Genomic DNA, 16494 nt, shown 5'->3' with positions numbered 1-16494 from the left:
TGATGACCATAGATGTTAAGTCCCATAGTGCTCAAAGCCAATGGAAAGTGTTGATATTTTTAAAAAATGGATCATTTGTCTCGCATAACGCGGAGAAATAAAGTTAAAAATGTGTATTTATGACGAACTGCAGGTTCTTCTACACTGGAACAGATTGTTAAGTAACTCTATCACAGTTTCAGTTCGTAATCTTAGTGCTATATTACGCTAACAAGTGCTTGTTATACGTTTTTGCAGCAAAATGAAACCACAACAAACAAAAAATGTAACAAAATATCATTGTATTCTTCAATCTCTCAAAACGCGTCCTGGAATGAAATAAAAAGTGTGGCCGACACATATCATTGTGTTGTTTTTACTTTTATCAGCTACTATTACGTTAAAAAGTAAAATATTTTTGAACCAGTAATAAACGAATAAACGGGATGTGATATTCGAATAATAATTTGCAGAAACTACGATATTTCGTAAAGCCAACACGTGTGCAATGCTGCATCTTTCGATGAATTTTATACGTCATTTGTGAAAGCACTTTTGCCATAACAGTAAAGATAAGTAGCGAAAAAAACGAGGTAACCTAGAGAAAACATACTCGTGCGTTACTGAAACGCTAATCTTTGAAGGATAGTGATCCCACTGTCAGTGGAGCATTCTTAAAGGAAAGCACTAAATGACGTAAACCGTTGGAGGTTGAGGAGGGAAGCAACTCAGGCCAGTATAATAAGTCGGCTGCCCACAGAACTTTAAAACATAAGAACTCCGTCGAACGTGTGACGGCGCCATTGAGCCTCGCAGTCTAAAAGCAGGATTTTGAATTATTTACTTCAGCACGGTAAATACCGGAGTGAAAACTGGTGTTTCAACGTAACTCGGTCTTTTCGCAGCCTGGTGCCGGGCGATCTACCTGCTGCGTGGCGTCAGGGCAGTATTTGGGACAGCTGCGGCTGCAGCCGCGTTAATAAACAACGCGCGCACGGCAAGTGCGGAGGGACGGGAACCCCGCTCCCGAAAAACGAAAAAGTACTCTCGTTTAAAGGGATCCTGCGCGTCCGTGGGCTGTATAATTAATGCCAATTAACGCAGTCCGTAAAAAATGGAAAAGCGGGCTGACCTCTCCAGCGGGAGGCAGGCGGCTCGTAATGGACGCCACCGCGACCTTGCGGGCGGGGCGCCACCCCCACTCCAGCCCCCCCTTTCCCCGTTCTTCCTCTTCGCCATCGACAGGGAATTGGACGCGTTTGTACGCGCTACCACGTGCTGTGGGCGGCGAACGGCGAGCAGTCTGACAAAAAAAGAGTGAAGCACGCGGAAGGGGAGAAGACCAAATGGAACTCCACGGGTTGTGAGAAAAAGTGATGTTATTTACGTGATTATAGTATCGAGTCAAATTGACGACGAACTTGGCAGTACCAGCCTACTTATCAGTATGACGTTGCACCCCGTCTAGCGTGGAAGCACCCACTGATTCGATTGGGAAGGGTGCTATTGCATCCTCTCCTGAAGCGAAGTGCCCCACAACCTGTTCTTCATATAAAGGGCATGCATGTCAGTTCGCGTGATATGAAAATGAAAATAAAAAAAATATTCCGAAATCTATATTTGCTTAGAAATAAGTAGAGCAAAGTCTCTCTCTCTCTCTTCAAATGGTTCAAATGGCTCTGAGCACTATGAGACTTAACTGCTGAGGTCATCAGTCCCCTAGAACTTAGAACCACTTAAACCTAACTAACCTAAGAACATCACACACAGCCATGCCCGAGACAGGATTCGAACCTGCGACCGTAGCGGTCACGCGGTTCCAGACTGTAGCGCTTAGAACCGCTCGTCCACACCGGCCGTCTCTCTCTCTGTCTCTCTCTCTCTCTCTCTCTCTCTCTCTCTCTCTCTCTCTCTCTCTCTAGTCGAGACACCTGTATTGCATAAGGGCCAGAGTTGGAGCAATGAGTTATTGATTTGCTCAATTTGTGAACTTTATCTAGAATAAATCATCCAGATTTTCTGAAATTATACGCCGGCCGGAGTGGCTGAGCGTTCTCGGCGCTACAGTCTGGAATCGCGCGACCGCTATGGTCGCAGGTTCAATCCTGCCTCGGGCATGGCTGTGTGTGATGTTCTTAGGTTTAAGTAGTTGTAAGTTCTAGGGGACTGATGAGCAAAGAAGTTAAGTCCCATAGTGCTCAGAGCCATTTTTTTCTGAAATTATCATCATTTGTTTGTTTGTACGTGTACATCACATTTGCCGATTTTCGTTCCATTCGGATAAGTCCTTCGCGGTGCATCGTAATTTGGTGTCGGACATGTCCGAAAGAACAGACACGACATATTCATATAATTTGAAAGGCCTAGCTGGGCAATGGATCCATCTTCTTCAGTGCGGATGCACAAATGCGTTCGACCTCCTGTGGGAATCTCGAAAGAGCGAATATGAAGGAAATGGACGGGAGCTGTGGACAAATGGTGCTCGCTGGGAGTGAGGATCGGCCGTCAGGCGAGCCGCGGTAGTCCGTGCAGTTTCGATAACACGTGTCCCGGATGGCGCAGTGGTTACCGTACCTGCCTAATAAGCAGGAGATCCCGTGTTCGAATCCAGGCCCGGTGCACATTTTCACTGGTCGCCGCCGATTCCGCGTAATGTCCCAATGCAGCTGATAGCAGTGACCCCTATCCTTTCCTTTCTTACCCTCTCCACCTTCAGTTTACATATAATACACTCCTGGAAATTGAAATAAGAACACCGGGAATTCATTGTCCCAGGAAGGGGAAACTTTATTGACACATTCCTGGGGTCAGATACATCACATGATCACACTGACAGAACCACAGGCACATAGACACAGGCAACAGAGCATGCACAATGTCGGCACTAGTACAGTGTATATCCACCTTTCGCAGCAATGCAGGCTGCTATTCTCCCATGGAGACGATCGTAGAGATGCTGGTTGTAGTCCTGTGGAACGGCTTGCCATGCCATTTCCACCTGGCGCCTCAGTTGGACCAGCGTTCGTGCTGGACGTGCAGACCGCGTGAGACGACGCTTCATCCAGTCCCAAACATGCTCAATGGGGGACAGATCCGGAGATCTTGCTGGCCAGGGTAGTTGACTTACACCTTCTAGAGCACGTTGGGTGGCACGGGATACATGCGGACGTGCATTGTCCTGTTGGAACAGCAAGTTCCCTTGCCGGTCTAGGAATGGTAGAACGATGGGTTCGATGACGGTTTGGATGTACCGTGCACTATTCAGTGTCCCCTCGACGATCACCAGTGGTGTACGGCCAGTGTAGGAGATCGCTCCCCACACCATGATGCCGGGTGTTGGCCCTGTGTGCCTCGGTCGTATGCAGTCCTGATTGTGGCGCTCACCTGCACGGCGCCAAACACGCATACGACCATCATTGGCACCAAGGCAGAAGCGACTCTCATCGCTGAAGACGACACGTCTCCATTCGTCCCTCCATTCACGCCTGTCGCGACACCACTGGAGGCGGGCTGCACGATGTTGGGGCGTGAGCGGAAGACGGCCTAACGGTGTGCGGGACCATAGCCCAGCTTCATGGAGACGGTTGCGAATGGTCCTCGCCGATACCCCAGGAGCAACAGTGTCCCTAATTTGCTGGGAAGTGGCGGTGCGGTCCCCTACGGCACTGCGTAGGATCTTACGGTCTTGGCGTGCATCCGTGCGTCGCCGCGGTCCGGTCCCAGGTCGACGGGCACGTGCACCTTCCGCCGACCACTGGCGACAACATCGATGTACTGTGGAGACCTCACGCCCCACGTGTTGAGCAATTCGGCGGTACGTCCACCCGGCCTCCCGCATGCCCACTATACGTCCTCGCTCAAAGTCCGTCAACTGCACATACGGTTCACGTCCACGCTGTCGCGGCATGCTACCAGTGTTAGACTGCGATGGAGCTCCGTATGCCACGGCAAACTGGCTGACACTGACGGCGGCGGTGCACAAATGCTGCGCAGCTAGCGCCATTCGACGGCCAACACCGCGGTTCCTGGTGTGTCCGCTGTGCCGTGCGTGTGATCATTGCTTGTACAGCCCTCTCGCAGTGTCCGGAGCAAGTATGGTGGGTCTGACACACCGGTGTCAATGTGTTCTTTTTTCCATTTCCAGGAGTGTATATAATAGTTGCAGATTCCGCGTAATGTCCCAATGCAGCTGATAGCAGTGACCCCTATCCTTTCCTTTCTTACCCTCTCCACCTTCAGTTTACATATAATATATAATAGTTGCAGATTCTGCGTGGTATCTGTTCTTTCGGACATCTCCGACACCACACTTTCATATAATAATTAATAAGGTAATGTTCAGTATAGTTTCCTTCCAAACAGTTGATCTGGATTCGATTACCGGCCACAGCAGTCGGCAGTAAGAGTATTTTAAAACTTTGCATACTGTGTCGAAGTTGTAATTTGGGGGAATCATCATTATCTATATGGATTTTAGTGAGCCCACATATGTAATATTTTCATGTGGACGTCAATTTCTGGTGGAAACGTTGCTTGGGAGAGAGAAATCGGATAAATTTTGTACGTTTCATGCTAACTATGCTATTTCGCAGGTCCGTCAAGTGTTTTAGTTAGGGGAACCTCACAAGCCTCGGTATATGTTGTCACTTTGTTATTATCATTTCGATTATTTATTGGGAACTGACTTCAACCCACAACCAGTTTACAGTCTTCGTTAGTTCATGCTTACCTTTGATATAACGTGTTACCCTAAGTGAAGAGAACCGAATTGATTACACCGCAGCACTTGTGCTCACGAGTAAGGGTCCACTGTGCTCGCCACAACGCCACCTTTCCTGGGCCGATCTGAAAATGAGGAACCCTAAAATACTAACACTACCAAAAAGTAAATTTTCCCCAGAATATTCGTGTTGACTTCCTACGCATATGGTGTACTGGCTCAGAGGTATGCATTACAAGGTTTCATGTAGTTGGGGTTTCTTTTCGAGTTTTTCAATTTGACAAATATTTATCAGTTGTGAGAATTTAGCCACTGAAACTGCGAATGTCAGTGTGTTTCTGCTACATGCTGAGCTGAGAGACGCCTCCTCGGCTGCTGTCCTACCCCGCTCCAGAGCTGACGTCAAATAGGAGGCGGAGCTGAACTCCACTCAGATGGAGCGCGTTCCATAATGCAGCAACGGAATGGTAAATGACTCCCCGAGTCTCTTCTCTTTAAAAGTCTGCGCTCTTTAGCTTAGCTTCAACAATAAATATATAATGAGCTTAACAACTCCCTGTAGAAATATCGCGTACAAAGGGAGCAAAGTTCCTTTCCTTAGGGCTGGGATTAATATTTCAAGAGCGACGTAAGAAGCCATTTTCGTTCTAATTTTTACGAAACCTTCCCCCGAAACTCGCATTTACAGGCATACAGCGGTATAATAAGCGCTACTTGGTCCCAGCGCTTCCATTAACGCTCGTAAATCTTAAAACAATTTTCTCCCAACTTAATTCGTCTATCCGAATTTTCAAGTAAGAAGTACGCATTTCATTTTCTCTCTGAAAGTTTGTGCTTGTGGTCTGCACTACGATCAACCTACGGCTATGAAGCAGTGTGAGGCTGATGGCATAAGCTGTGTAAGTTACAGATCACATCAATAAAACATTATAGGTAGACATCACAATCACTTCTATCTGAAGACTGACAAACAGCCAGTGAACGGGTAAAAATACAATGAAAAATAATAAGCGTGCATTTCACACGGATTCTCCACTAAAATGAAAAACAGGAGGTCCTCTTTAAAAATCTTTACTAAGCTGTGTATACAACATGAAGAATATTATACCAGCTGTAGAAGAACGTTACCCTGTATTTAATTCTGTCCTTACACCTCGTTAGTATAATTAAAAACTAAGATGTTTTAGATTGTACGCTTGCACAGTACTGGCCAAGGTTTCATAGGACATTTTCGAAATACGACAGGACTCAGCGCGTTTCTTTTTTCCCTCGTTAATGCTTCGTAAAGTGAAATGGCACCATTTCAGTTTTGAAATTGACGGTACACGTTTACTGAAGAACAATTCGATATAATTAAATAGTAGCCGTTGCAGCATTATCTTTCAATCAAGAGTAATTTCTCTGTTTATGATTTTTACGTAATTTGCAAAAATTACATTTCATAAGAGATGCCTGTCATCATACTTTTTCACTTTTGAATCAGTAAGCTATAGTAAACAGAAATGGGTCATAACGACGTTAATTAAAGTTGTTCTTTTTATATTTTTTTTCATTAAACGTAAAAGTGAAATATATGTAATTATTTGAAATGTTCAAAGTTTATTTGAAACGCCAAAAACTATTATTTATCTCTTCTCGTTTACTCTGCTGAATGACATAAGTAAATTCACTGACAGAAGCATATTTAAAGCAGTATATTCACAATTTAGAGTGTAAGCAAAGATTTAAACAGCATTCATTCCAGAAAGCTGCATAGCGATATCAAAAACTAAAGTGAAAAGGTCACTGTATTGTAACATTTAAATAGAAGAATCAGAAAACACATACGTGTACTTTAACTAAATTTTATTTTAATATTTGTTAAATATTCCAAACGTATATGTTTCTGCCACGTAGACGAGCTTATATGAATTCATACAAAGCGCGCGAAAACGTTGTTTGTTTCTTTCTTTGTTTTCATGCGGTTCACTAGTTTAGCTCTTGGTGTGCAGATGTTTCGAAAACGCCATTTCTGGCAAATTCTTCGTAAACAGTTCTTTTGCAATTCAAGCTGTTTTGAGAACGGGTTACGGATAATAAAGTGGTAATAAATTGTGAGATTAAGAACAACATTGTTTCAGTCGGTCATTTAAAAGGACTCGGATGTGAATATTAGTACTTCTGAAGACAAACTCATCGCCTAGACGGTTTCTGCCAATGAAAGATAAGTAATTCAAAGAGGTGAGTGTGACACACTTACTGTCAACAATCTTTCTGTTATGCAACGTTAGTGTTAATCACTACGACTGCATGGAAAAGTTTAACAGTTAACTGGCTAATGATCAAGTAAGTGTGGTACAAGCATTGTGACTTTTCACGTCCAGTGTGGGAACCGTTACAGGCACGACACAAGGGCTAGGCGGCAAGTAGAGTCACACGTTCATAAAGACTACAGAATTAAATCAGACTGCATCTTACGAGTACTGTCTTCACGGAATATGTGCAAACTGTCAATGTGAGTTCACCGGAAAGAATGTGAATTTCACACCTGCCCGAGCACCAGTTCGCCGCATGTCACATTTTACCAGTGTGCCCAGCCTGCGACGTCCGACATCTGTAATGAGGGGTTGCCGCCCCACCACGCGTGATAACCTTGGTTTTGCCTCATGCTGAAGACACTGACGTCACTGCTGGAACACCCAACAAGTCGTGCAGTTTGCCTTCCTCGCCGAATTGCATCCGTCATCTGGCCTGGAGGCAACGTGGGACAGCATCAACCTGATGTTCATAGTATGAAGGCTTTCACGACCGGATGACATATCTTCTGGTAAACCTTGCGGGATGTAAGGTCGTGGTCCATGAAACTCTTCAGCTCCTAACGTTTCGTCCAGTGCTGAAGAGTTTCATGGACCACGACCTTACATCCCGCAAGGTTTACCAGAAGATATCAACCTGATGTGCCCGGCATGAGAGGTCGCCAGCACGGACTAGGCCACCAGCGGGGCGGCGCTCCTTTGAAGTATTGGAGGTGGCGTTGCGCAACCGCGGGCGCAGCCCTGCCCGGCCCTACCCAGCTGAGGGGCGCTCGTTACGTGGAGAGTTACGAGTGGCGCGGCTGGGCCTCTAATGGGCAGCGGCGCGCACGGCAGAGCAGGCACCGGCCAGCCAGCCAGGCGCCCCGCTGCATCTTTACTGCCCGCGGCCCCGGCCAGCCGAGGTCCCGACTCACGCGTCTACACGGCCACGGACCGCTGACTTGCGAGTAGCGACCGGCCACTTCCCAATGCACAGGCCTACTGTACGAGCTGTAACCGGTTCACCAACAAACAAGTGGGCCGGTACCTTTTTAATTACAAGGGGCGATCAATAACTTTCCGTTTGAGGGCGTTGCTGCTGCATATATACAATACATCGCATCTCCGATGACGGTATATAAGCACCGGCATGCATTCGCGTCTCTCTCTCTCCGACGGGCGTGCGGTAAATGCATAAATGCGAACTGTGGTGACATTACTAGCACATGCGTCGGAAAGCACCAACATTCTCGTGGCTGACGCGGCGACGAACACCGGTAGATATCCGTCGGACAATGAAGAATATGAATGTGTCGTCGAAAGCCACCGTTGTGGATGCGGGAGTTCCGTGCTTGACACGATTTGACACAAGACGCCAGTCGACCTGGGAGACCAGCCTCTTCTGTTACGGACAACAACAAGCGGCAAGCTGATGATGCCCTGTAGTCGAGCCATGTCGCCACGAGATAATCACGCTTTGGGGCTGCTAAAAATGCTCTTGAAGGTTCGACGGTTCCTGTCGGACGAGGATGTGCTGCAGGCTGTTACGGACTTCTCCACGCAGCAGGACTCGGTGTTTTACCATATGGATATCTTCAGCCTGGTGCATCGGTGAGATGATCACCTCAGTGCTCACGGCGATTTTGCCTGATTTGCATACCGATTCTGGACTGTACGTCTTTCGAACGGAATCTTTTTCAAATGGTTCAAATGGCTCTGAGCACTATGGGACTCAACTGCCGAGGTCATTAGTCCCCTAGAACTTAGAACTAGTTAAACCTAACTAACCTACGGACATCACACACATCCATGCCCGAGGCAGGATTCGAACCTGCGACCGTAGCGGTCTCGCGGTTCCAGACTGCAGCGCCAGAACCGCGCGGCCACTTCGGCCGACGAATCTTTTTCATAGCCCCTTATCTACAGTTTAGGCGCAGGTGACACAAATAGTACCGTTACGGTTCTGACTTATTAAAAGTCGTTATGTGCAGTTGGTCTGTTTAAAACCAAAAGAGAAAGGGGAGAATTACAATAATAGGAAACTATATTAGACATCAAACTATCACAACGTAGCTACTAGTCGACTGAACGGATTCCCACAATGCAAATATAGGTACGATCTCATTGTTGACCGGCAACGGCCTTGCCGCAGTGGATACACCGGTTCCCGTCAGGTCACCGAAGTTAAGCGCTGTCGGGCGTGGCCGGCACTTCGATGGGTGACCATCCGGGCCGCCATGAGCTGTTGCCATTTTTCGGGGTGCACTCAGCCTTGTGATGCCTATTGAGGAGCTATTCGACCGAATAGTAGCGGCTCTGGTCACAGAAAACCATCATAGCGACCGGGAGAGCGGTGTGCTGGCCACGCGCCCCTGCTATTCGCATCCTCAACTGATGATGACACGGTGGTCGTATGGTCCCGATGGGCCACTTGTGGCCTGAAGACGGAGCGCTTTTTCTCATTGTTGGGACTGAAGTCTACAGTTGATTTCGTAGTAGTACCAGAGCGCTATTAAATCACAAGTAAGATATAAATTTAAAAATACACTCCTGGAAATTGAAATAAGAACACCGTGAATTCATTGTCCCAGGAAGGGGAAACTTTATTGACACATAACTGGGGTCAGATACATCACATGATCACACTGACAGAACCACAGGCACATAGACACAGGCAACAGAGCATGCACAATGTCGGCACTAGTACAGTGCATATCCACCTTTCGCAGCAATGCAGGCTGCTATTCTCCCATGGAGACGATCGTGGAGATGCTGGATGTAGTCCTGTGGAACGGCTTGCCATGCCATTTCCACCTGGCGCCTCAGTTGGACCAGCGTTCGTGCTGGACGTGCAGACCGCGTGAGACGACGCTTCATCCAGTCCCAAACATGCTCAATGGGGGACAGATCCGGAGATCTTGCTGGCCAGGGTAGTTGACTTACACCTTCTAGAGCACGTTGGGTGGCACGGGATACATGCGGACGTGCATTGTCCTGTTGGAACAGCAAGTTCCCTTGCCGGTCTAGGAATGGTAGAACGATGGGTTCGATGACGGTTTGGATGTACCGTGCACTATTCAGTGTCCCCTCGACGATCACCAGTGGTGTACGGTCAGTGTAGGAGATCGCTCCCCACACCATGATGCCGGGTGTTGGCCCTGTGTGCCTCGGTCGTATGCAGTCCTGATTGTGGCGCTCACCTGCACGGCGCCAAACACGCATACGACCATCATTGGCACCAAGCCAGAAGCGACTCTCATCGCTGAAGACGACACGTCTCCATTCGTCCCTCCATTCACGCCTGTCGCGACACCACTGGAGGCGGGCTGCACGATGTTGTTGGGGCGTGAGCGGAAGACGGCCTAACGGTGTGCGGGACCGTAGCCCAGCTTCATGGAGACGGTTGCGAATGGTCCCCGCCGATACCCCAGGAGCAACAGTGTCCCTAATTTGCTGGGAAGTGGCGGTGCGGTCCCCTACGGCACTGCGTAGGATCCTACGGTCTTGGCGTGCATCCGTGCGTCGCTGCGGTCCGGTCCCAGGTCGACGGGCACGTGCACCTTCCGCCGACCACTGGCGACAACATCGATGTACTGTGGAGACCTCACGCCCCACGTGTTGAGCAATTCGGCTGTACGTCCACCCGGCCTCCCGCATGCCCACTATACGCCCTCGCTCAAAGTCCGTCAACTGCACATACGGTTCACGTCCACGCTGTCGCGGCATGCTACCAGTGTTAAAGACTGCGATGGAGCTCCGTATGCCACGGCAAACTGGCTGACACTGACGGTGGCGGTGCACAAATGCTGCGCAGCTAGCGCCATTCGACGGCCAACACCGCGGTTCCTGGTGTGTCCGCTGTGCCGTGCGTGTGATCATTGCTTGTACAGCCCTCTCGCAGTGTCCAGAGCAAGTATGGTGGGTCTGACACACCGGTGTCAATGTGTTCTTTTTTCCATTTCCAGTAGTGTATAAACAATATGAACTTGATTCTTAGGGAAAGTTGCCTAAGGAATTACGTAAGTATTGATAAGGCAGACTTGCACTGGAAACAGGAAAACTGCACGCAGCGAAATTTGCAGCCATTCACAAATCTGTAAAATTTAGGCCCAGCTTTTCTGGGAATAGCTTCCTCACTGAGCCACGGTCCACCTGCACCTAGAGTGTTCGCGTCCACCGCAGTGAGGAGCTGTGTCGCCATTTCGGCACCGCCAAGAAAATGACTAAACAATGGGAACCTGCTGCAGAAAAATGAGCGTCAGCAATGGCCCCCTCACACAGTCATAATGCACTGGGCCTACTTTTGTAACTTTTGAATGCCAAAAGACCGCCAGAACAGGCCACGAAGGCCCAAGTCACCGACCGGCCGCCGTGTCATCCTCACTTCACAGCCGCCACTGGATGCCAATACCGAGGGGCATGTGGTCAGCACGCCGCTCTCGCAGCCGTACGTCAATTTACGAGACCGGAGCGGCTACTTCTCAATGAAGTAGCTTTCTCGGATTGCCCTACAAGGTCTGAGTGAACCCCGCTTGCCAACAGCGCTCGGCAGACCGGATGGTCAGCCATCCAAGTGCTAGCCCAGCCGGACAGTGCTTAACTTCCGTGATCTGACAGGAACCTGTGTTACCACTGCGGCAAGGCCGTTGGCAACTTTTAAATGCCGCTTTCCTTTATTTTGCGATGCATACTCTAACCTTTTAAAGTATATGTTACTTAATATACTATTTTATAATGCTCATATATCGTCTACTTGGCCATAATGCTAAACATATACAGAATGAACCATGGACCTTGCCGTTGGTGGGGAGGCTTGCGTGCCTCAGCGATACAGATAGCCGTACCGTAGGTGCAACCACAACGGAGGGGTATCTGTTGAGAGGCCAGACAAACGTGTGGTTCCTGAAGAGGGGCAGCAGCCTTTTCAGTAGTTGCAAGGATAACAGTCTGGATGATTGACTGATCTGGCCTTGTAACAATAACCAAAACGGCCTTGCTGTGCTGGTACTGCGAACGGCTGAAAGCAAGGGGAAACTACAGCCGTAATTTTTCCCGAGGGCATGCAGCTTTACTGTATGATTACATGATGATGGCGTCCTCTTGGGTAAAATATTCCGGAGGTAAAATAGTCCCCCATTCGGATCTCCGGGCGGGGACTACTCAAGAGGATGTCGTTATCAGGAGAAAGAAAACTGGCGTTCTACGGATCGGAGCGTGGAATGTCAGATCCCTTAATCGGGCAGGTAGGTCAGAAAATTTAAAAAGGGAAATGGATAGGTTGAAGTTAGATATAGTGGGAATTAGTGAAGTTCGGTGGCAGGAGGAACAAGACTTCTGGTCAGGTGACTACAGGATTATAAACACAAAATCAAATAGGGGTAATGCAGGGGTAGGTTTAATAATGAATAGGAAAATAGGAATGCGGGTAAGCTACTACAAACAGCATAGTGAACGCATTATTGTGGCCAAGATAGATACGAAGCCCACGCCTACTACAGTAGTACAAGTTTATATGCCAACTAGCTCTGCAGATGACGAAGAAATTGAAGAAATGTATGATGAAATAAAAGAAATTATTCAGATTGTGAAGGGAGACGAAAATTTAATAGTCATGGGTGACTGGAATTCGAGTGTAGGAAAAGGGAGAGAAGGAAACATAGTAGGTGAATATGGACTGGGGGACAGAAATGAAAGAGGAAGCCGCCTGGTCGAGTTTTGCACAGAGCACAACATAATCATAACTAACACTTGGTTTAAGAATCATGAAAGAAGGTTGTATACATGGAAGAACCCTGGAGATACTAAAAGGTATCAGATAGATTATATAATGGTAAGACAGAGATTTAGGAACCAGGTTTTAAATTGTAAGACATTTCCAGGGGCAGATGTGGACTCTGACCACAATCTATTGGTTATGACCTGTAGATTAAAACTGAAGAAACTGCAAAAAGGTGGGAATTTAAGGAGATGGGACCTGGATAAACTAAAAGAACCAGAGGTTGTACAGAGATTCAGGGAGAGCGTAAGGGAGCAATTGACAGGAATGGGGGAAATAAATACAGTAGAAGAAGAATGGGTAGCTTTGAGGGATGAAGTAGTGAAGGCAGCAGAGGATCAAATAGGTAAAAAGACGAGGGCTAGTAGAAATCCTTGGGTAACAGAAGAAATATTGAATTTAATTGATGAAAGGAGAAAATATAAAAATGCAGTAAGTGAAACAGGCAAAAAGGAATACAAACGTCTCAAAAATGAGATCGACAGGAAGTGCAAAATGGCTAAGCAGGGATGGCTAGCGGACATATGTAAGTATGTAGAGGCTTATCTCACTAGGGGTAAGATAGATACTGCCTACAGGAAAATTAAAGAGACCTTTGGAGATAAGTGAACTACTTGTATGAATATCAAGAGCTCAGATGGAAACCCAGTTCTAAGCAAAGAAGGGAAAGCAGAAAGGTGGAAGGAGTATATAGAGGGTCTATACAAGGGCGATGTACTTGAGGACAATATTATGGAAATGGAAGAGGATGTAGAAGAAGATGAAATGGGAGATATGATACTGCGTGAAGAGTTTGACAGAGCACTGAAAGACCTGAGTCGAAACAATGCCCCCGGAGTAGACAATATTCCATTGGAACTACTGACGGCCGTGGGAGAGCCAGTCCTGACAAAACTCTACCATCTGGTGAGCAAGATGTATGAAACAGGCGAAATACCCTCAGACTTCAAGAAGAATATAATAATTCCAATCCCAAAGAAAGCAGGTGTTGACAGATGTGAAAATTACCGAACTATCAGCTTAATAAGTCACAGCTGCAAAATACTAACACGAATTCTTTACAGACGAATGGAAAAACTAGTAGAAGCCAACCTCGGGGAAGATCAGTTTGGATTCCGTAGAAACACTGGAACACGTGAGGCAATACTGACCTTACGACTTATTTTAGAAGAAAGATTAAGGAAAGGCAAACCTACGTTTCTAGCATTTGTAGACTTAGAGAAAGCTTTTGACAATGTTGACTGGAATACTCTCTTTCAAATTCTAAAGGTGGCAGGGGTAAAATACAGGGAGCGAAAGGCTATTTACAATTTGTACAGAAACCAGATGGCAGTTATAAGAGTCGAGGGACATGAAAGGGAAGCAGTGGTTGGGAAGGGAGTAAGACAGGGTTGTAGCCTCTCCCCGATGTTGTTCAATCTGTATATTGAGCAAGCAGCAAAGGAAACAAAAGAAAAATTCGGTGTAGGTATTAAAATTCATGGAGAAGAAATAAAAACTTTGAGGTTCGCCGATGACATTGTAATTCTGTCAGAGACAGCAAAGGACTTGGAAGAGCAGTTGAATGGAATGGACAGTGTCTTGAAAGGAGGATATAAGATGAACATCAACAAAAGCAAAACAAGGATAATGGAATGTAGTCGAATTAAGTCAGGTGATACTGAGGGAATTAGATTAGGAAATGAGGCACTTCAAGTAGTAAAGGAGTTTTGCTATTTGGGGAGCAAAATAACTGATGATGGTCGAAGTAGAGAGGATATAAAATGTAGGCTGGCAATGGCAAGGAAAGCGTTTCTGAAGAAGAGAAATTTGTTAACATCCAGTATTGATTTAAGTGTCAGGAAGTCATTTCTGAAAGTATTCGTATGGAGTGTAGCCATGTATGGAAGTGAAACATGGACGATAAATAGTTTGGACAAGAAGAGAATAGAAGCTTTCGAAATGTGGTGCTACAGAAGAATGCTGAAGATTAGATGGGTAGATCACATAACTAATGAGGAAGTATTGAATAGGATTGGGGAGAAGAGAAGTTTGTGGCACAACTTGACCAGAAGAAGGGATCGGTTGGTAGGACATGTTCTGAGGCATCAAGGGATCACCAATTTAGTATTGGAGGGCAGCGTGGAGGGTAAAAATCGTAGAGGGAGACCAAGAGATGAATACACTAAGCAGATTCAGAAGGATGTAGGTTGCAGTAGGTACTGGGAGATGAAAAAGCTTGCACAGGATAGAGTAGCATGGAGAGCTGCATCAAACCAGTCTCAGGACTGAAGATCACAACAACAACATACAGAATGATAATTGTAAAGAAAACTGTTTTCGTGTTCTGAAGTCACATACAGAGAACGCGCGCACGTAGCGCTAAGAGTGAGAGCAAAGACTTACGTGTATAATCCACGCCTGTTAGTCAATACGACAACCTCTCTTGTGTACATTTGCATGTAGCGTATACTGAATCAAGTGCTTCATCTTATATTTATTGTAAAGTATTCTTTGTAAAGAAGAGAAACGATTTTTAAATTCCATATTTGTAATATGGATCTTTACAAATATTACAGTTTCTGGAATTCTGGTCATAAGTAATAGTTCTGTGATTGCGACTGACAGAAAATGAAATAACTTACGATCACTGGCGATTGTAAAAATTATGGCATTAGAGTTCTTGTTCGATCGTTTCCAGTCCTCTGCATGAGAACACCACGTAAGAGAATCCCGGTTCTTATATCTGCCGGGCAAGTTGCACAATTCGGACATGGAGATTAGTCGACCTTTTCTCGAACTTTCACTGCGCGCCATTGACGGGACGCCTGGTAGATGACATCCGCTTGCCGACGCAATCCGCAAGTGCAAACAAATACGTGGCCGTCGAAAGTGTACACTGGATAACCATGATCAAAGAAATGTTAAATCGAACTGCTTTTAGTGAATTACGAGCCGACAAAAAGAGGAACCTCCAACATGCCTAAAAAGTCTGTTTCTAAGTAACCGACACAGCGCATACCGCCGTCATTCGCAGGTTTGTGCTGATTGCTTCGGTGCAGTACAGATACAGTCTTTAACAGTCGTAAGAAATCGAAATAACCAGAAAATATGCGTGGGCTCCATCCGTCAGTGGTCTTAGGCTTTGCGATGTACTTCGTTTTGATAGATTTCTTCATATATGCGGTGTTTTGTGTGTGGAGTGTTTTTTGTGTACAGTGTTTCGTGTGTACTATAGTGTTTTGGGTGTACTACACTGTTTTGTGTGTACTATATTGTTTTACGTGTACTGTAGTGTTTTACGTGCAAAGTGTTTTATACGAGGGGTAGCCGGGAAGTAAAGTCCGATAGGTCACGAAATGGAAACCACCGAGAATTCAAAAATGTTTTATTTGAAACAGTTAGCTAGACCTTCCATCTACTTCTCTACATAGTCGCCCATCAGACTTAGACATTTGTCTTAGCGTTGTAACAACTTTACAATGCCCTCATCACCGAAGGCTTTCCGCCAAATCTCTATGCAGGTCTACAGCTCGTTGTCTGTGCCATAATGTTGTCTTCATAGCCAACGGTTCATGTTAACAGAAACTAAACTCAGTGGGAGCCAATTACGGGCTGTATTGTTGCTAATGAAACACTTCCCATCGAAACCTTTGCCCCTGCAGAGTGTGGGCGAGAATTGTCATGAAGAAGGAAATGCATGACAGTCATTTTAAGTGGGATGAATAGCTTCAGGCAAAATCTCTTACCAGACCCCACACTCTTGG

General features: G+C 46.4%; 1 protein-coding gene and 1 pseudogene across 1 annotated transcript in view; one reads left to right on the top strand and one right to left on the bottom strand.

The window, feature by feature from the left end:
* The window catches only part of LOC124712468 (LIM/homeobox protein Lhx5), a 477246-nt gene that overhangs the window by 242129 nt on the left and 218623 nt on the right, over window positions 1-16494 (bottom strand). The gene's annotated exons all lie outside the window — the stretch shown is intronic.
* Window positions 9106-9223, top strand: LOC124712591 (annotated as a pseudogene).

The sequence above is a fragment of the Schistocerca piceifrons genome, chromosome 8 (assembly GCF_021461385.2).
Source record: "Schistocerca piceifrons isolate TAMUIC-IGC-003096 chromosome 8, iqSchPice1.1, whole genome shotgun sequence".
Lineage (NCBI taxonomy): Eukaryota > Metazoa > Arthropoda > Insecta > Orthoptera > Acrididae > Schistocerca > Schistocerca piceifrons.
This window is presented reverse-complemented; position numbering and strand designations above follow the sequence as displayed.